A 21,303-nucleotide genomic window follows, 5' to 3' on the forward strand; every position below is an offset into this window, starting at 1 on the left:
TGAAACCTTCTGCTCTATTGCTTCTCTTGCTGCCTTTTTTTTTTTTTTTTTTTTTGTTCCCCTCCCAACCCTGTTTTGGCTAGCCCAATGGCTGAATGAGCCAGTACTAGTTCTATGCTCTTTTCATGTCTCCGTGCCAAAGGCAAGAGAGTGCAGTCTCTTTCAGTGTATATAATCCCTTAATTTAGAGTCTTGGCACTCTTAAAAATGTTTAAGGGAAAGTTTTATTGCATATAAAATCTGGTTTTGGGTTACTCTTCCCTTTTGGGGATTTTTTTTTTTTTTTTTTTTAACTTAAGTCACTATATTAGCCACAAGTCTCCAAAATTTCTGATTCTTTTGTATCTAGACACTAAGAGTGAAGAATTGCAAAAAATAAATGTGAAGACAGATTTATTACTCTTGATCTGTTTACTATCTATGTGGAAAACTTGTAGTAATTTTTTTTTAAATATTTTTGTTGCATGTCAAATAGCTATGAGCACCCTTGAGTTTGATTCTCTTGTCTGTTCCTTACTGCTTGTTTCTGTGAGATTTTCAGTTGTGATTTTTTTTTTTTCCACTTCTCTTCTGACATGTGCAGAAGAATGGGTTAGACTTAATCCTAGTTATTTTCACAGCTTGAAGTGAATGCACACATGGAGTAACTGCAACCTGTTATGATGCTAAGACTCCTCTTGTCCTGATGACTGTTTTTAAAATACATGCCATAGTGGCAATGTGGGCTTCAAATAGGTTGGGAATGAGAATTTCTCCTGAAGTTAGCATTGTATTTTGCTCCGAAGCTGCACACATAAAATATTTAGTTTTTCTGTGAGATCTGTAAGGTGAGCTGCATCACTTATAAAGGTGGAAACTTTGTAGTTCAATACAGGTCATTTCTCCCCATCTATGTAACAATTCAATTACTTCAAATTTCTCATTTTGCTTCTACTGTTTACATGTGTCATCAGTATGCATGAGACAGGAACCAGCTTACACTCATTGCTCTGCTTTCTGGTTACTTGAAAGTATGGAGAGCCTGCAGCCAGCCACTGCCTGGGGACAAGATTTCACTAACTTCAGATGTGCAGTTTTGAGGGACCACAGTCTGTAGTCATTGTGGGGATTTGTTAAGGTAGCTAACATGCAAAAACACTCCAAAACTTCCACAGGCTTAGGAACTACACAGGAAAAGCTGGTACAGTAGATTTTCTCTATGGATATATGGGTACAAACTCACTGGTCTGAATAAATGTTACTATCCACAACTCCACATCTAGGGATGGAGTGTGCAGAGTTTTTTTTTTTTTTTTTTTTAATTCTAAAAGATTTACAGCTGGTACTATTGTTTTTACTGCACATTTTTTCCATATAACTCCTTATTACTATTAAAATAACCACCCTCAAAGGAGGGGGAACAAACCATAACAATTCAATATATTCAAAATAACTTCAATTGGATTTAGATTTAAAAAAAAATTGTATAGTTTCTAAGAAAATGTATAGAAATATTACTAACAAGTATTCCCACCCCCCCCCACCAAAAAGTTTTTCACTATTTAAAAAATTGTGAGTATTTTTTAATGGAGAAGCTAGCCAGGTTAAAAGACCAGGTGATGGTTTAATGCTACCCTACTTTCTTGCTGGTACCTTCTGCAATAATTTTGTGCCCACCTTTTGGACTCTGTTTTATCTGCCTTTAATACTGCATTCCTGTGTAGTCCATCTCTTACAACCTCTTCTCTGGCTAAGATTTTTTTTTTATAGTTATGTGGCATAGTGAAAAAAAATGGTCCCTAGATCATGCATCTCTCTTGGATTTATTGACATTGGTTTAGGTATTACTGCACCTGGAGGAAGATATTACTCACGTACGTATTAATGTGGTGCGATGTTTTCTTCCTCTGTTGCAAGACCCTTGGGAGAAGGACCATGGGGTGAGGCCCAACACTTTTTGGCTCAAATATTATTGAAAATTATCTTATGTGTTCTTCAAAGTGTTTGTAATAATGCTTCACTTACATAGATGGAAATGGATACCTGACGATCTTTAATGACCTGATTTACATCATCCTTGTACTGCAGCAATTTTTATGTCCCTTCACCCACCTTATGCTCAAAAATAGAATATTAACGACACAAGACACTGTCAGAGACTAGTGTCTTCAGTGTCAAGCTTTATATCATTGCAGTAGTACAACAAAAATGGAAAACTTCCAAAATGAATTCATCTTCTGAAGTTTATTCTTTATATACATAAAAAAAAAAAATCCAATTCTGAATCACTCCAGTTTCTCTTTACCTCTCTGGAATCCAAGTCATCTTCAAATATCCTGATGTAATAAATTTTAGGGCTACTGTTTTTTTTTATTTTTTTTAGTTCAGCCTACAGGGAACACTGAATCTTCTCCAAACTTTAACTCAAGATCTACAACAGAAAAGTTTGTAATAGCATCACTGTTGGTTTATTGCAGTACTGGTTGTGAGCGAGAAAACCCAGAGCACATCTGTTGTTGGATGCATGTGCTTTGTCCACTATCCCTTCAGGGAGTGTGTGCTGTGACAAAGAAAGAATGCTGTTGTGTTGGTGCTTTAGAGAAAAGGTGAACATTATGTGTGTGTGTATATTGCTTCTTTCTTTGGGTACCATACTGTGTTTTTGCAGCTCAGCTGCAGACTTTGATGTGATTTTGGATGCATTCTTTCCTCTGTTCTCTCATGTCCTGCCTGCAATGACACAATTATAATTCTTCCTCTGTTTAATTCTCATTCACATAGCTAATAAGCAATGGCTTCTTGCTTTCCATGAATATTAGAGCAGAGGTTTGGTCTCACTTGTGACCCCAGCTTCTATTATTAGGTAGTAAAAGGTAAACTCTTTATCACACGTGCTTGGCTTTATTTTTTTCTATGTACTTCAAATTTTCCAAAAGGTATCAGAGGAAATTGTGAGAGTATCAGTTGGTTAGGAACCCTTAAATATCAAGGGGTATGATGAATTCTCTTCTAGTATGTGATTTAAAGTATTCTGAGTTTGCTCAGAAGGGTCTGATACCCCTCATTTTTTTTGCAGAAGCTGAGGTCAAGAGCTGATTGTGGTGCCTTTGTTATCTGTGCCCTATGAAACACCATGCATAGCAACACCAGAGGCTGGATGAAGAAGGCTTGCTTAGCTGTGGTTATACATGAATGCTCCCATAAATAAGGGCTCACTTGCATGCAACAGCAAATTTTTTGCAGTTTTAATCCACTTAGCTACCCTCAACATCAGAGCTCTGGGGGTAAACAGCGACTAGAGATGAGGTGGCACTGTTCATGAGGCACACCAAACCCCTAGTGTGTTGCACCCAAAGCCCTGTTAAAGGAGTATTATTAAGGTTCCTAATTCAAGCACTTAAAATTTAGTAAATGCCTCCCCCTTGTGCATGTGCATTAGGATACAGCTTGTACTGTGTGCTCTCATGCTGTGTTGTAGGATTGGCGTCTCACTCCTTTCTCAGGAATGAGTAATTGCATCTGGGGCTGAACAGGGTGTTGTGTTTTCTTCTTTTTTTTTTTTTTCTTTTTTTTTTTTTTTTCCTTCAGGAGATTATGGCTGCTGATCTTGTGTTTCTGTTGTTGCAAAGCTCTGAAAGACAGCAACGACTGGTTTAGGAGTTGCAGGAGGCAAAGGGAGGATGTCAAATATATCTTTCTAATCTTGCAGGTTTTTAGTTGCCCTGAGTTTTCCTGGACAGTTTGAAGCTTAGCAAGCTGATTATGAGTTTTTAAAAATATGGAGGGGAAGAAAAAGACCAAATCTCAATTTCAGGATCTGGGTAGAATATTTGTAACTGTTTTTATTCGGAATAGCCTTTATCAGAAGCATGCCAGAAATATCTATAGGAAGTCCTTGAAACCAAACAATATGACTTCTGAAATAAGTCAGAGTTCTAGAATCTTGTAAATATCTTTAACGACAATGAATGCTCAAGGTAAGTGTGTTATGAAGACAGATCTCAGCCTGGAAAATTCACCAGAGCTCTCCTGGAACAGTGAATACCTGTATTTTCAGGGACAGCTGAATACACCAAATACTTTCTGTTTTAAAAAGGAAAAAAAGAAAAGAAACAAAATTCTTCTGCATAAAGTGTGGCTAACTCATAACAGTCCTTTATAACATACAAACCTCTAGTAAGAGCTGAGAGGTCCTAAGAGTTTCTCATCATGCTTTGGTTAAAAGAAAGGCTGCCTAGTAGAGCAGAACTTTTCCTCACTAGCTGTTCTTATCTGTGCCCATAAGTCAGCCCTCTGTTAAATCCTCTGGTCTGGTCCATTTTTCTTCTTCAGCGTTTGTTCTTATAGTTAATGAATGATATCTGAACTGTTTTCCATTTGCGGAGAACTGAAAGGAAAGCTGTATGGGCTGTCACTACAGCAATAATTGCATAGTTTTACATTTCGGGGAGCTTCCAAGACTTGGAAATGCTTTAAAGCAGTCCACCTTCAAGGGCATCTTCAACTTGCTCAGCCTCTCAGTGTTAGGGATTCCTGGCTTAAATTTCTGGATCCATCCAGTCTCTGGTGCTAGGTGATATTTAACTGCAGGCATTTTCAGCGCATCTTAATGCAGCCAAATGTCTGAAGTAAACCAGGTTTCTTCTATAGTGACCACAAGAACTGTTCCTCATGGTCTCATCTGAGATGTACATGCCTCCAGAGGATTGCTTTACCCCACTGAGCTTACCACTATCGTTAGCTGGTGATGACTGGTGATTCAACTCAAATACTGAATTCTCTGTACTGGTTTAAAAATCCTATCATAGATGATAAACTGGCTACACTCATGTCCTGAATAAAGTTACCATGTAGAAATGTGTGTTGTTATTCTATGTAGCATAAAATAAGCTTAGAAAACTTTAACACAAAACCATTGTGCAGAGGAAAATCCCACGACTTGCTGCAGGATGCTGAAATTATTCAACTGTTAGTTTTATATAGCCCCTTCCTTTATCTTCTTCAAGATAGAATTGTTGAAGCTCCTGGCTCTGCCTTTTGTTCACCGTTTCTACTGGTAAATTTTGTATGAAAGAAAAAAAAACAAAACATCGAGTGTTTGTGTAGGAATATTACTTTCATTCTCCTTAGCCAGACAATAAAAGAAAATGTATCTCCTGTCACAACTGTTTTCAATAAAGAATAAATTTGGGTACTTGCTTTTAGTTTCAACCACTTTAATTTGACTAATATACTCTTGCAAAAGTTTAAGAGTAAGTTGGAGATCTTCGGTTCTCAGGGTTGAAATTTCTGCACACTTATTAGATAAATGATCTGAAACCTGGATTTGCTGATAGAAACTTATGCAGAAATATAGATGTACTTGTGGCAATGCTTATGTTTAGAGAATGTGTATTGAAGTGTTAAAGATATTACATTTTAAAGACATTTCACATAACCTTGAAGCACTTTTTTCTTATATCTCAAACTGTCACTGCAGTCAAAATGAATATGATTTAAATTCCGCAGTACTTAATGTCATTACATAAATAGAAACTTCCAAACATCATCAAGTTTATATTGACTCAATTTTTCTATGGATTACATTCACTGCATTAAAACTTTACACAAGAAATCGATCTTTTTTTTTTTTTTTTTTTTTCCACTTACAAAGAGTCAGTCTTCATTAGCTTTGTGTTCAATGTGACACCAAGAAGTAACATCGTCTCCTAGCTGCTTTGTATTGGCTGTTTGTTCTCTTCTCATTGATATTTTTCACAAAAGATCGATTGGGAAGGGCAAGAGTTAAACAGTGGTACTGGCCTTTCAAAAAATACAGGACAAACTTTAAACACACACCCTTGAGCGGTCCTTACATGCACCAAATGCATGCTTTCCTTGAAGAAAAAACAGAAAATATTAATGACCCTGTATACATGCGTACTACATAATCACTTCTGGTGGTTTATCTGCATTTAAACATGAATTTTAACTTTATCCCTTACCTATTAAATAATTTAGGGAAAAGAGCATTGATGAGAAACTCCATCTCTTACCCAGGTATCACAGAAAACATTGCTCTTAGGTCCTGTGAGATAGGAGGAGCATCATCAGGAAAGATGAGGTTTTGGACTCTCTTATGTTCTTTTAAAGTATTTATGACATTCAAACTTCTGCTGTGGTAAACAGCAGATATCTATGTTTCCATGCATTCAAAGGGGACTTTGTTCCTGTGACACATTCTTGGGGGGAGGGCAAGTGAGAGTCACCATCAGCCATTCTCCTGTCTTTAGCATGGGGCTAACTATATTCTTGGATAAAAAACATTATCGCCCCATAAATCATTCCAGCTGGAGCTCAGTCCAGGTACAATAAGAAATCTGGAGACTTTCTCCTGACCTTTTGGAGTTTCAGATATGTATACGTTTCTAATAATAATAAAAAACCTCATATAGGCTCTTGTCTGCTTAACATATAATTCATATTTCAATAGAGCCCAGAAGCACTAAAGTGTTGAAAGACCTCTACTCTATCTTTCAAATAAATGGAATTGTCCTTTTTTTTCCCCCTCTAGGCTGAAAGCTCATTAATAATAACAATCAGCACTGAGATGTCATAGCTCACCTTGACTGAGCATGAGAAACTTTTCAGTTATTTGAAGGTCTGTAAAAATAATGCAAATTCATCAGAAAATTATTTCTTCTAAGCGTTAAAAAAGTATTACTGTTCCTTTTGGATAAAATATTTAAAATATATAATATGATCTTACCGGATCATGCTGTAATTAGGTATCAAAATAGTAGAAATGAGTGAATATCACTCTTTCTGGGAACCTGTCATATTTATAACTCATATCTAGAAGAACAGACTCTACAATCTTCTTAATTGTGGTCTGCTAGCACCTTTAGCCTAGATGCTGCAAAATGCTGCTCATCACTTCCTCTTAAATAAACGTCTTATTTAAGCTGTTATCTCAAACTTTATTCTCCTGAAATTGAAGGAAATTTTCACCAGTTTAGCTGACCTATAGCTCTGCTAACAATTCTTCTTTCTTCATAATTTTTAATGTTGCATGTTTTCTGTCACCCATTTTTCCCCTTTTCAGTGTTCTGGTTCCAATATATACGATTTCTGGTGCTGAAATGATCACTTCCAGTTGGTTGATATTTAACACTAAAGAGCTAAGTAGTAAGTTGCCTGTTTCTAAACTTTAATATTTTCCCTTAGAAACAACCTATTTGGTAGGATGAAGCATTGTTTGTCTTTCCCATACAGCAATAGGACCTGAAGACAGTTTTTGTCATCTTATAAAATAACGTGGATACATTTGAAACTCCTTCCTTAAAGACATGTTAAGACTATCTTGTTGGGCAGTTAGTCATCTAGCTTTTGGTTTTGTTTATAGTCTCTGTAGTCTATTATTTTCTGAGATAGAATTATATAGATTTCTGATGATTCTTCATTGCACAATGAGGAAAGCACTTTACCAGTTGGACACTTTTGGATATAAATAAAACCGTCTGGTCTATTTAAAGCATAGTAGTATTTAATTTTTCTGTGTGAGTAAAAGCTTATTGCTACTATACGAAAATGTATTTTACAGAATTAAAATAATTTAATTGCAGGATTTTTTTTCCTGCATTTTCCTGTTTGCAAATATGGCATTGATTTAATTTTTTCATGTACTTCAGGATAATAGAATATGACATTTCCCTACCAAGTTTGTGAGACTGAAATTATGTAAGGAATTCAGTAGCTGTATTTTCAACTCTTCTTGTGAATTTTTGTAACTAACTTCTCATCACATGGTTGAAGGATAGGACTGAAGTAATCTTTCCTTCTTGGCAGTAAGCTGCCAGCATGTGCGTCTTGTAAACTTCTTTTTTTTTTCCCTTTCTATGGACTCTTTTGAATGGACCCCTTTTTTCAGATGCAATCTAGGATAGGCTGAAATGCTGTAATCATGCAGTATCTGCCTGGTATTTTCAGGAGAACTGGTTTCAATTTAAATGACCTCATGTGAGTCATGCAGTACATAACCCCTCTCCTGCCCTGGAGGCAAGGACAGGGAAATCTCTGTGACTGCTGTACAGGAAGGTCTTTGGATCTCCGTAAATGGGTGAACTATGGCAACAGCTACATTATTTGATTAAAATGTTGGACAATTGCCCTATATGAAAAACTGCACAATAAGAATGGTCTAAATATGCAAGTACAGTTGCCAAACATGAAGATATATTAGGGAAAACTTGCATTGTAATGCAACTCAAGTTATAACATCAAGTTTTAGAAAATGCCCAAATCTTTTTGGTTTCATTTGCATAGACATTATAATGTACCATTTAGAACCATAGAATCCTAAAGTCTAAAACCATAGAATCCTAAAGTCTAAAACCAAAGATTTTTTTTTAGCCTTTCTGATATAATCTTGCCATAAAGTTGCTGTAGTGGGATATAGCTCATAGAAAAGCTATTTCCAAGATAAGAACTCGGTTCTTCTGGAATAAGATTATCTTGCAGTTCAGTGTTTCCTTTGATACTGCAGCAACAATAAGATGTCTTGTCTCATTACATTGCTGACTTGATGCTTAACTTTTTTTTTTTTTTTTCTTGTGGCAGAGGAACAACTTCAAAACCAAGTTTTTAGTTTAGAAAACAAAAATTCATCTGTCTTGCTCCAAATTTCAGTAGGCACCAATGTAACGTTCACTGGACACTTATTTTTAAAGATCTATTGGAGTTGAACATGCTGTGCACCGGTGATCACAACCAATGTTTATTTCTGTCTCTAGTGTAGTTTCCCCAATGTTATTTGTTAAACGTAAATTTCTACAGCGGACTCTTAGCTGGGGCTGGTTGCAGTGGTGGCACTGCGGGCTGGCTCCATGCCTCGCAGTGGTGGCAGGGGATCAGGATGATCCCTGGATGCTTGCTGCTGGTGGGGCTGCCCAGGTGCAACAGCATCACTGTTCAGGGTGCTGAGCAACTGGTTGTTGCTGCTGCCCAAATGAGAGCATCTGCCTCTTAGAATGTATTTCATAGTTAGTGTGGAGAGCTACAGCATTATTTTTTTTTTGTTTATCTTATTAAACCTTGATGAACCTGAGAGTTAAGTAAAAACAATTTGTGTGTAATGATCCATGACAGCTTTCTCCTGTGCTTTAGCAGACTGTCCTCTGCTTTTCTGTCCTGGCGCTGCTGGCACTGGGGTTAACCTGTTCCGTGTATACTAGGTACGTGCTAGCAGAAGTTGGTCATTAGCGAAATAACATGTTTTGGGGGATTCAAATCAAGCCACCTGCATCTTCAGTATCAAATTGTGAGTAATAATGTAGTGATATGTGCCTAATAACAGCCATCTGCCTGAGCTTTATAAACATTAATGTTTGGCTTCCTTATGTATGGTGACTTCATTTCCTGAGAAACATTCTAGTACAAAGTGACTAAATGGGCCTGCCTGCAGGAGGATGCTGCCACACAGGCTCCCCAAAGCCTGACCCTTGCAGAAACCCTCTTTGCTAACACAGATGAGCATCACTTGCTGGGTGGTGATCTGTGCCAACGCAGGCATGGGATGTTTCAGCTGAGGGTACTTGATAGGGCTTTTTTCTTTCCTTGTTCATTCCTGGTGATCGATATTACAGCTCTCAGACTACCTGACCACTGAACTTCCCAAATTACCTGACTTGTCACTGTGTGTGTTGAGGCTGTTCTCTGAGAGCTGACTCAGCTTGATGTGGCAGCCTGCAGCCTTCGGCCTCAGGACAGTGCGGGGTCTGTTTCTATCAGAGCTTCCCATGTACTAAGCCCCTGCTGCTGAGCTGGGATTTATTTCTTGGGGCACTCCAGCATCTTCAGCAGCTGAAAGAGATGGTTATCAATAATGCACATTAGTGGTGTTGTTAGCTAGGGTAGGGCTAGCCAGCATGTTCATTAAACAGCTCTGAGGTTTTCTAGGGCTCACAAAAACTTCCTCCAGATTAATAGTAGAAGTTGGAGCCTGAGGGCTCTTTCCTAGAGAGCACAGCTGCTTTTTCTGAAGAAAGTGAAGGTCATCAGATTCTGGAGGCCTGTTCCAAAGTTTCACAGCTTGTGAAACTTCACAGTTTCAGGAATTTTTCCAGGGACTCTTAGGGGACTCCTCAGTTTGCGCTCACAAGTTCAGAGTATTATATCTCTTAATCAGACTAAAAAAAAAAAATAAATAATTTTTATTTTTAAGGACTTGTGAAATGTAGGTATCTCGAAGTATCACATCCTAAATGCAACTAACTTGGAAATTTTTGATGATTAACCTTTAGTCCAATTCCTTTTGTATTTTAATATGTTAAATTTTAAATATGTTTACAGTGGTGTGGTTATTTTCTGTATTCTGTTTTCAAAGTAGGTGCAGGTGTTTTCCATGTGGTTGAGGCTCATTACATGTTCTTCTCTCTCTACTGGCTGAACTTGTCTATCAGTGAGGAATCAGAACGAAGATGTTGAGGTGTTTGTGGTGCCACAGACTATTTCTGCCTCTTTTCCCTCTGTAACTACACTTTTATTCACATCCGTTATTTTGCTAGCTGTAACTGAATATTTCTCACAGTAGTGCAAACGGGCTGTTTTTGCTTACCTGCCATTGTCAGCCTTCAGGACATGTTTGGGAAGATGATGAAAACCCAGGGAACTTGTGCCAAAGAGATTTGTGACTGAGGGTTCACAAGATCACGGAGTCTTATAGTCAAGGTTCCAAATTTTAGAAAACATTTGCTGCTCTCCTACCTAAAAGAAAAAAGAAAAAAGTAAATACATTGATGAAACAATGCCGTACTATTACAGTATGGTTACCAGCTCAGAGGGACAGTTAATCTTTGCTGTGCATTGCACCATGATTGTTCTGGGAGGATGTTTATATGCCTGTAACTCTGTTGGATCTAAAGAATGGTGCTTTCTTCAGAAGTCTCTGAGTGCCATGATTATTGTTCCAGAACCTCAGGGATGATTGAGAACAATTAATGAAATAAAAACAAACAAACCTCCCAGAAACCCTGATAAGTCTGAGGTAGACTCCAGATCGTTTACCATGACAGGATTTATGTCTTGCAAATTTTGCAAGTGTTTAGGGATAGATTTAACATTTTTCATCAGAACAGTGCCTCTGCTTTTAATGAAATTACTTCCACTTGTGTATATGCATAAGTATTTGCAAGATATGAAGGTCGTGGGTACTGCATGTACAGCATAATACTTGCATCACCATCAAGCATCTTGTCTCCATATAAAGTTTCTGCTATAAAAGCTGTCAAACAATATCTATAGCGTTTGCTTTGAGTGGGTTCCAGTTTCTGTTCTACCCTGAGTACAAGATTCTAATATCACGCAAGAGATGATGGGGGTTGCATAGCAAATTAGCACTTGAAATGCAGTGATTTGTAGGTCACTTTACCACCTAGCAGTCCTAATAAAATAACTTGCTCCTTTTATGCTGTTTGTACCAAGGGACCCAAGCTGTGAAATGCATCTAACATAAAGTACACCTCTGAAAACCAAGTTCAACCTACCTGACCTTTTCCATAACATAGTTCTCACTCTCTGAAAGTTTTCAGAGAGCATTTGGCTTTGGAAGCCCCAAGGAAGAGTAAGGAAACCTCATGTGCTTTATTTTATGTTATGAGGAGATACAAGATAAAGTGTCCATTGGTTTATTTTTGGATATGGAGAGACATATGTGATAATATCTTAAAATCAGTTGATAGTGAAGTTATGTATCTGTTAAAAGATTCTTTCCAGCTTTATATACATACCTGTTAACTAAGATATTCCAACCATGACTAGTTGATTTGGTGCCCATGGTTTGTGAGACCCAGTTTTCTTTTCCCAGACTTCTGCACCCTGGATTTATTTTTCCAGGTCCTGAGTCTGGGATGCTATGAATTCAGATTGGCTGCTTTCAAAGGAGCAGCATCCTAGTTTTCCTTCAGACAGCAAGCTTCCAAACTTCTCAAGAGCTGGAGGTTATTTGAAAATCTACATAAATATCGCAGAAAGCTGCAGTTCTTTGCCAGCATATGAAACTTGTCATAGAGCCGGGGGTGGCTGCTGCTGTTACTGTTCTGCCAGTGATGGCACCCAAGCAAGATGAATTTGGGAATCTGTTCCACAGAGATGCCTCCTCTGGTCCATGCCACAACGTACTTTTGTCTTTGGAGACAATAGAAGCAAATCCTGACCTGATCTGCAAGTATTGCTACTGCTGAGTGATTGAGATTGATAATAAGAGCCTGACATCTTTTCATGGTTAATTAGTTCAAAATGAGAATAGCTCTTGTATTCACTGCTGACTATCGGAGACAATAATTACAAGACTATTTTGTATGAACAATCCATATCCCGTTCATTTGGGCTAGTACTGCTGCTCGGCTAAATGTTTCAGAAAAGACTGCTCACTTCTCATGATGATCAGTAAAAATAGATTAATGGGAGAGTTCTCTTCAAAGGGTAAAAGGAGGACAGGATCCTCCAAGCAGCACTTGTCAGACAAGCACGTATGTGGAGCAGATAATGGTGCACAGACTAGGGGATGCTGCCTTTCTAGCTTTGATTTGAAAACTTCCCTTCCAGAAGTGATACTGCAGTGCCAGGGCAATTTCTGGGTGAATCACACGTGTGTAATAGATAAAGCCCTTTTTCTCCTAATTAAATGAATGTTATACTAGGGCTGCCAAATTTCACTTGCTGCAATGTGATACATAAAGTTGAACAAGAAAAATAAAGTTAGGTTTTAATGGGAGGACTTAATCCTACATTTTGCCAAATACTCCAAATAGAAGTAAAACCAAGGGAAGAATGAATGGGGATGCATCGCCTAAGGGAGAAACAAATTTTATTAGCTGGGCAAAACAGCAAAAGTATGACCCTTTACCTAAAAGAAAATATATCAGGCAGTATAAAATAGAAGGATTCAATTTTCTATTCGCTCATGCATGCCTCCTATAACTTAATTACTGAAACAAAGATACTAAAGCCTGTAAATTAAGCTTCAATATATGCAATAGTATATACTGTGAAGGAAAACACACCTTGGAAAATTGCATTTTGATCTATTTATTGGCATAAAATTAATGTAGATTAGCTAATAAGAACACATTTTCCATTCCCTGAGTTGTTTTTCATATGTTTCTGTGAATGGTGGGTCTATTTCTAATGCTGCCAAACGGGTCTTTGACATGAGGTATTCTAAAAGAGCATTTTTAAGTGCCAAGATTTTTGGTAAGGGAAGTAACTTCTGCTAGAGATGCTATTTTACACTGAGATAGGCTTCTTATTCTATGTAAACAACACCATAGAGCATCAGCAGTTATAGTTGTCTATAAAATCAAAACAAATCTGTCAACGTTTTTTATTATTGCTCAGCCTGCTAAAGGGGCAGGTATATGAACTGTGATCATTTAGAAGACAGGCATATTTATTGACCATGTACTTGTGCAAGAAAAAGCTGATGCTCAGGTGAGAGGATGCCTGGCTGCTGCCCTGGAAAGCTGAGAATTTACGGGGTGTCTGTGGGTCAGTGTAGGTGCTGCTGTGTTGCTCTGCTAAGGCTTGGAGCAACATCAGGGGGAGTGCACAATGCAGCAGGAGTACCACGCGTGGCTGTACTGATGTGGCTGTGCGGTGTTCTCCATTTGCATACCAGGTTTTGGATGCCTCAATGAACTTTTAGCTTTCCTTATGAAATGCCTTGTTATCTGCTCAGTCGTGCAATAGCAATTGTTGCAAATTTGCTTTTTAGTATGGCATTATGTCTACCTGATGCGTTCCTCACCAGTCCCCCTCCCTCTCACTCATATGGGCAAAAGCCAGAAGAAATTGATTTTCCCTTTCTATTGCTGAGCCAGTTTCAACCCTGTGCTGATCTTCATAAAAGAAATATTCCTTAAACTGTATTGTATACTCAGAAAAACTGTATTTTGATTTAGTTTAGGCTCACGGAGTCTCTGAAGAAATGAATACCTATGATATCTTTGCACAGAATAAAGTGAGATATCTGGGAACCATTGCCCTTTGAGAAATGAAGAAAAAGAAATATTTGCTCACGGTTCTTCACTCTGAGAAATGCTGGGGTCTCCCAGATAATGAGAGATATGGGAAATAGTCAGTGAATTGCAACAATCAAAGGTGTTTTTCTGCAGTATTTGTTTTTCATATAGCCTACTATCACAAAAACTTGAGGGGTTTGCAAAAGAAAGTCCTAAGATGTGAAAGGTAGGCTTCTTGCAGACCTACTTTCCCTGCCTTTTCACGTACGTTTCCTTTTCTTGGGGAAGAAACATAGGTGAGAACAAGCGCAGAGGCTTGTGTTTTTAAGCATCTATGAATTAAATATCCTTGTGTTTATGTGGATTTTTTTTTTGGGGGGGGAGGGGGATAGGGGGGTGGAAGGAACATAATTTCCATCATTTATTCTGACACTGTGGATAGCTAAAAATGAAGAGTGTTATTTTAATTAGAGTAATTTTAAAAGAAGTCCATGAGACATAATGTGTTTTGTTAGCTTTCCTGCATTGTATTCTGCCAAAAGGCTGTTATCTAGGTAAATACTTATTTCCCCTCAAGACAATAGTTTGATATGCGTCTTCAAAGTAGTTTCGTTCAGTTTTGATTTTTTAAGAGAAATGTCATGATTCCGTAACAAAATTTCAACCAGTAAATGATGAATGAGCCTTTCAATTCTGTTAATAATTTAATAAATAAATACACAAATGTGTACATGTATATATAAATAACACTTTTTTTTTTTTTAATTTATCCTTTGCTGTTCTCCATGTATTAATATAAAGATTTGACAAACAAGAAATTTAGCAGCGCTGTTTTTATTTTTTTTTTTATTTGAATAAATTTAGGAACACTTAAATCAATTGGTGCATATGCTAATATACCTGTTCACACTGTAGTATCATTAATTAAGGGTAAAGAATTAAATTATCCTTCGTTTTTCAGAATTGCTTATGAACTTTATGAACAAACATGATTCAATATGAAGCACTTGTGTTGGGAGGTAGAAGTAGATTAGAATTGGAGCAGTCCTGAAAAATGTGCTCTGAAAACTTGTCCTTGGGTGTCCTTCCCCTGACTGCCTATCTTAAGTGTGGAGAGAAGAGAATCACTTTAAAAAAATTTTTATTTCTCAGACTGTGAAGAGCTCTCTGAATATAATAAAAACTTTATTAAGAGCTGAATTGAACTTAAATAATATTGTCTCTGCTGATCAAGTTAAGATTTTTGAAGTATGACAGCAGTTCATTGCATAAAGTAGGTATTTCTCTTTGTATTTTCTTTGTTGAGGCATTTGATTTCATCCCTGAAAGCTAAAAGCAAAATACACCAGCCAGTGGTGCTTTTTCTGCAGCAAAACAGTATTTTGATTTTTTTTTTTTAATTTTATTTTTACAGTGGGAATAGCCCAGCATTCCTCTAAATCTTGCCCTTGTCATTCATACTGAGATTTCAGTTTCTACAGCTAGAGAAATTCTGTTTCTTCTATCCATCTTAGGTAGCACTGTATGCACAGAGCAAATGAATTCAACTGGATGTGATTTTACTGCTGATTGTGCTGCCTTGGAGAGTAGCCTCAGTGCCTGTAACTTGCTTGGATCAGAGTAAAATTTTAACATCAATCGCTCTTCTGGTTATTGAATCCAAAGTAATTATATGGTAAATGCTCTGGCCAGTAAAACCCCCTCTTTAAATGCAGCTGGATTTTTGTGTTGTTTTTGGATGCCAAGTCCTTGCTTTCTTGAGACAGGGCTGATTTCTGAAAATAAGATCCTCTAGAATTTTCTGCTTGCTTTCATGACAGGGAAAATAAATATGTTAGGGAATGGGGTTTTAAGAACTCTTTAAGAGTTCTCTTTAAGAACTCTTACAGTATCATCTACAGTTGTATCAACTAAAACTCATTGTAATGTACAAATCAAACAGCAGAACACATTTGTCCCTCTTGGCTGTAACACATCCACTCAGCCAACACATTTTGTAATCTGCTGCCTTGATTTCCATGGTGATTTGCATTCTGACTACCTATAAGCAGAGAGGTCAAATCTTTTCCTTAGCTTTGTCTTTTAAGTGAATGTATTAATGTAACCTGACAGTAGACACAAAACCACACACGTGTGTCTCTGGAGGATCAATTCAGAATTGAAGGATGGGTATATGGCTATATACGTTCTCCTTTATAACCACCATTAAATGGTGTAGATTTTTGAATGTCTGATGTTGGAAGGTCTGAAGAGGTATCAGCATATTTAGACTGAGGAAATTGTCTTGTGACTTTCCATGTTTCCAATCTACTGAATAAACGATACTGACAGAAACTACATGACTGCATTTTTTGCAGGATGTGGAGTCCCTACAGTAACTACCTGGTGCATTGGTTAGCCCCAGACCTGTTGGTGGATCTGACACCTCCTGAGCTCACTTTGGGCAGGTGGGTCCTTACCTAAATGGCTGGATGCTTGCTAGTGTGGAGCAAAAGCTTCCAAAACTGGAACTGCAGAGGATTTGCCTGTAGTTGTTTCCAGGCTGATGTTTGCAGAGAGGACTGGAAATGTGATGTTACTTACTGTGCATGGTAAAGCTGCAGTGTTTTGCGAAAACAATGTGCTTTGTGGGAATCCAAAAAACCTGAGAGTCTTTAGGAGATTTTGAGATTTGGAACAGCTTCAGGGTAAAATTATTAAAATTGCTTAGTGTTTCCAAGACTAACTGATTACTAATCACTAGTAAACAGGTTGTCAGCTGCACCAAAAACCCTCTAGGCTACAGAAAGCTAAAAAAGGCTTCTCGCTACTTCTTGCATGCATACAGGGGTTGGCTAGAGTGGTTCTGAGGCAGGTTTCTGCTGCTTCTTGTTGAGGGTGTTGCAGTTTACTGTCTATCTGTTGCTTAGACCTTCTTGCTGTACATCCTCAAAGCATCACTCTCCGACTATCCAGTCCTGCTTCTCTGGGTGAACTCTTTCCAGCAGCACTTTCCATCCACGTGATGGAGCCTTCTGGTGTCCATTGCAGTCACCTCCACAAGGATAGCCCTGTAGCTCTTTCTCAGGGGTATTGATCCATTTAGGCAAAAACAAGCCTATCCTGATAAAATGTTGCTGTTTATTCCAGACAAACCTATTAGGAGGAAAATATCTCAGAACCAGTAAGCAGTTTACAGGTATATTTAGGTGCCAGACTGCCATCCTTATCTCCACTGAGACTGGGCAAATTTAATACCTTTGCAGCCAGTCTTCTTGGGACTTCTGGTTTTCATTTCTTATTTCAGACATGAGAGAATCACCTTCCAAGTCCTGTTATTATCTCAGCTCCCTTGAATCAATCCGAACATGAAATTTCCCCCTGCTAAGGGGAGAGAAGGACATAAATTCCAGGAGACTTGCTCCCTGCTTTCTGTCAGTATGTGGTATTAACGTTACTTCTCAGTGACATTAATTACCAGTGAGTTAGGAACACAGACAGCTGTGCACCAACCATGATAGATAATGTATTTCTAAAGTGAATACAGTAATTCTTGACTCTTCCATAACAGAGAACATATTAGCCATGCTGGAAGTCCCTTGTCACTTTTAGCCAGCAGGTATATTAATGAATGACAGGAATAAATATACTCATTGAGAATTCAGCTAGTTCTTTATTAAATAGTTCTGCAAAGTCTAGCTGCCACTGCATCACAAATAGACTTGTGTTGAAGCCAAGTTTGATGCAGATTTGCAGTTTTCAGCTTTCTGTGTACTACTGTATGTAAGGAATGCTATAAACTGCCCTTCTTGCAGTTCTCATATAAGACGTGTGCTTGGATACCCCACAACCTCTCTTGACAGCTGCAGCCCTCTGTCCCCTCAGCACATCTCACAAAGTTGGTGGGCTTTCTGTCCTTCTCAGCTTTGGAAGCAGCAGTTGGTGCCACAGACTAGCTGATGTTAACACAGTCACTTGCTAAAAGGACTAAAAGGTTAAAATTGCTACATGCTAATAAACGTGGTTTAAATCCTCTGTCTAGATGAGACTGCCAGGGTCTGAAATATGGTCCCATGCTCTATACATTATGCTTCTATCACAACAAATCTCCCTTCTGCTCATCTCTGGTTCTTATTTCACTCCACTGTGTCTCTTGCAGTTTATTTCTGCTGCTTTCGTTGGCGATGTGTTGCTCATTTTGGATGCCTACAGCAGGCATTCAGCTGCTGAACCTCTACCCACTTTCTCATATTTTGAAGCTCTGTAGGTCCTTGATGCTCACAGTGGTTCTGTGTCACCAGCAGGCTGGTTACTGACAGGCAGTGCAGGTGTTCAAAGCCATGTTCAGCACTGACAACTTTAGTGACAGAAAGGGCATGAGGGTGGGCATGCCATTCACTGGAAAACCATTGCTGACCTAGCATAGATTCTCTGAATTAATGCTGGAGTTTCTTGTGAAGCCACATTGTTTGCAGTTTCTGTGTTGGCAGCTTCATGCTGAAAGTAACCCAGATCAGAGCAGGGTTGGGGTTTCCTAGCAAAGTCAAAGTCTTCCTAGAATACCTGGCTCAGGAGGCTGAGCTCTTTGAATGCTGTTTTCAGTTTTGCTTCCATGAAAAGGCAGGGACTGCTCTGAAGCTGCCAACCACTGTGCATGACTGAGCCCATCTGCAGCATTACCAGAGATATGGCTTCATCCTTAGATTCATGCAGAAATGTGGGTATATGCTATCAGTTTTTAGAAAAGCTGGACAGAAACCTACCTTAGAACAGTAAAGCAAGTTGCCAGGTGCCAAGCTCTTCTGGGTAGGCATGTGTATGTTAGAAAAGAATAAGTAGTCTTTAAATAGAAATGATTTTTCAATATTAGCTAGGGCAGAGCTAGTGTCTTCCTGTCCAGGAGTCCTGCAGACCTTCTGGCTGCAGGGGAGTGGAATCAGAGAGGCATCGGTACCATCTGCCTGGCAGCAGGCAGACAGCCACAACCACCACCTCTACCCGCCCAGCTCTGTGGTCCCCAAACAAGTTTGCCGTTCATTTCATTCTCAGTGTTTTCTCAGGAAGAACCTAAGATTTTAAAATATGTAGATCACTGTTGAGGAATATACACATTCTTCTGAAAATGCCACGTATTAATGTGAATTACAGTTATGACTAAATCTGGGCATGAACTGCCACGTAAACAAGACAAAGACCTGCTACAGCTGAACAGGAAAAAAGAGTGAGATGATTAGTTTGCTCATTAAGATTTGACAAATGATTTCAGTAATGAAGTTGGGGAAGAACCCGAGGAAGCTTTAAAAAGATTATTTCATATTTTAGTAACTGTCTAGAAAGTGAGGGGATCAAGGTTGTTATTTGAGCAGGATTTGCAGCTACTATATTTGTGATATGGGAAATCTGTCAGTCCTATACATCTGCCTGGAATCCCGTTTATAGCAGCGACAACAATTTTCAAGCTGAAAAATTCTTGAAATTCATATATATCAGAAAGATTAGGTTTTAGTTCTGACTGCTCCCTGATATCATTCTGTCTCAGTTGAAAGTTAATTGTCTCTAAATCAGATGCTGCTTCAGCTGCCTTCAAATGTGAAGGATTATCAAATTGGATGTCCTGAGATTTTGTGCTGCACTAATAATGTTACTGTGCAAAATCCTAACAGAACTTATTTCTGATTATGAATGCTATATAATCCTTATTATCTAATCCTTTAAACTAAATGGCTCCAGCCCAAACCTATTCTGTTATACCAAGCAACAATATGACCTGATCATAAATGAAATTAAAGTCACCTACTGCATCAGTGTAAATTTGCCTACTATGCATCATGGATCGAGTGGTCTGAAATATCACCCCTAAGAATGAACGAGCTGAAGTCACTCTGCCACATTCATTCTGGGTACAGTGTCACATTAGGCTGCTCTCATTCCTAATGTAACAGTGACTTTGGCCCAAACCAAATTCCCTATCAGTTGAAAGAAACAGAAAGGACAGATGCTATATCTTGAAAGATATACTCTTCTGAAAACTGTAGCTCCCTCTCCTGCCTTTTGTCTCAAGGAAGCTTATGGTTTCTCACTCACTCAGGTATGGTGGAAGCACAATGGGTAAAAATAAAAGCAGGGGGCCAGATTCCTTCCCTGGTTAGTCTGCATGTGGTCCCACAAGCCGGATGGGAATACAGAGACTGGGAATCCAGATAGTTTATAAGAGAATTTCTCATGTTTACTCCGAGTGAGGGAATATATATGTGCTTATAAAGAGATGAGAACTCACCCACTCCTATCATATGCTCACCGCTCCAGCAGGCTGCTGGCCATGAAGAGCAATTCTGAGGAAACTGTTATTTGCTAAGTGCTATTCTTCCTCACCACAAGTAGGCATGAAGCTCACTAGCTCAGATTTTAATTAACAGAAAATTTAATTGACTTTCTTCAACTTAATGGCTACATTCCAGTAACCGTGGACATCCAGTTTATACAACAATAGGGTGGAGGGAGTGTATGGGGTGGTGGTGGTGGTATCTGTTTAGTCAAAGATTCAGCCAGTAAAGAAGGTCCTTTTTCTTTATGTCCTTCACTTTTGAAAAGAAGTATGTGGTGTGTCTGTTAGTATCTGGTGACCAATAGCTCAACATCAACCAATGCTGAAGTGACTAATTTAACTTCTGTAGGATTTGGGGGGAAGGGCAGAAGGTCTGTGGAAGCTTTCCTATTTTTTTTTTTTTCCAAGGAAATAAATTTCTTTTTCACTTTGGCTTTTTTTGTTGTTTTTTTAATGAGAGAGGCAGTCAACTTGTTAATAATATAATGTAATTCAAGCTGTGTACTGACTGCTGGTCAGTACACTTTTGCTTTCCTATTTTTCCCCAAAGCTAATCTGATGAATTTGTTCTTATCAAAGTAGGATGCATTATTCATGTCATCTTATGTCACATCGCGTATAATGGGATATGACAACTCAAGGTAATGTGTCAATTAGAGGAAGGCAAGAGCAAAGATTCATTGATGAAAGAGAGAATGTGTATCCAGCTTTGGGCATGATTGTTTGGTGTTCTTGGGTGACAGGAAGGCTATTTTAAAACTTCAGAGCTGAATTCAGATATCATATGCTTTGATTTAGACTTCTTTATGTCCTGTTTGTAAGTATACTAATTGACATATCCAAAACTCGAGCACTTACGTGACTCAAAACCTTTTCATTACCAAATCTGTGCTTAGTGCTCTTTGACTGCACTTGGTCATATGCAGGTATAGGAGGTGGGGTGAGGGCTGAAAGCTGGTGAAGGGAGGTGACTTGCAGTACTGTCTGCAGTTCAGTGCAGGTATGAAATGGGAGTTTACTGGA

The 21,303-nt window shown here is 38.4% G+C and overlaps 1 protein-coding gene across 12 annotated transcripts in view; it reads left to right on the top strand.

Annotated features, from left to right (window-relative positions):
* The window catches only part of HTR2C (5-hydroxytryptamine receptor 2C), a 286,890-nt gene that overhangs the window by 19,591 nt on the left and 245,996 nt on the right, over positions 1–21,303 (top strand). For 8 of the 12 annotated variants that reach the window (XM_068696876.1, XM_068696854.1, XM_068696853.1 and 5 more), the window contains exon 2: positions 16,334–16,423. The exons of the other annotated variants lie outside the window; for them this stretch is intronic. The gene's annotated coding sequence lies outside the window, so the exon portion shown is untranslated. The remainder of the gene's footprint in view (positions 1–16,333; positions 16,424–21,303) is intronic. 12 annotated transcript variants of the gene reach the window in all.

Source organism: Anas acuta, chromosome 13 (assembly GCF_963932015.1).
Source record: "Anas acuta chromosome 13, bAnaAcu1.1, whole genome shotgun sequence".
Classification (NCBI taxonomy): domain Eukaryota; kingdom Metazoa; phylum Chordata; class Aves; order Anseriformes; family Anatidae; genus Anas; species Anas acuta.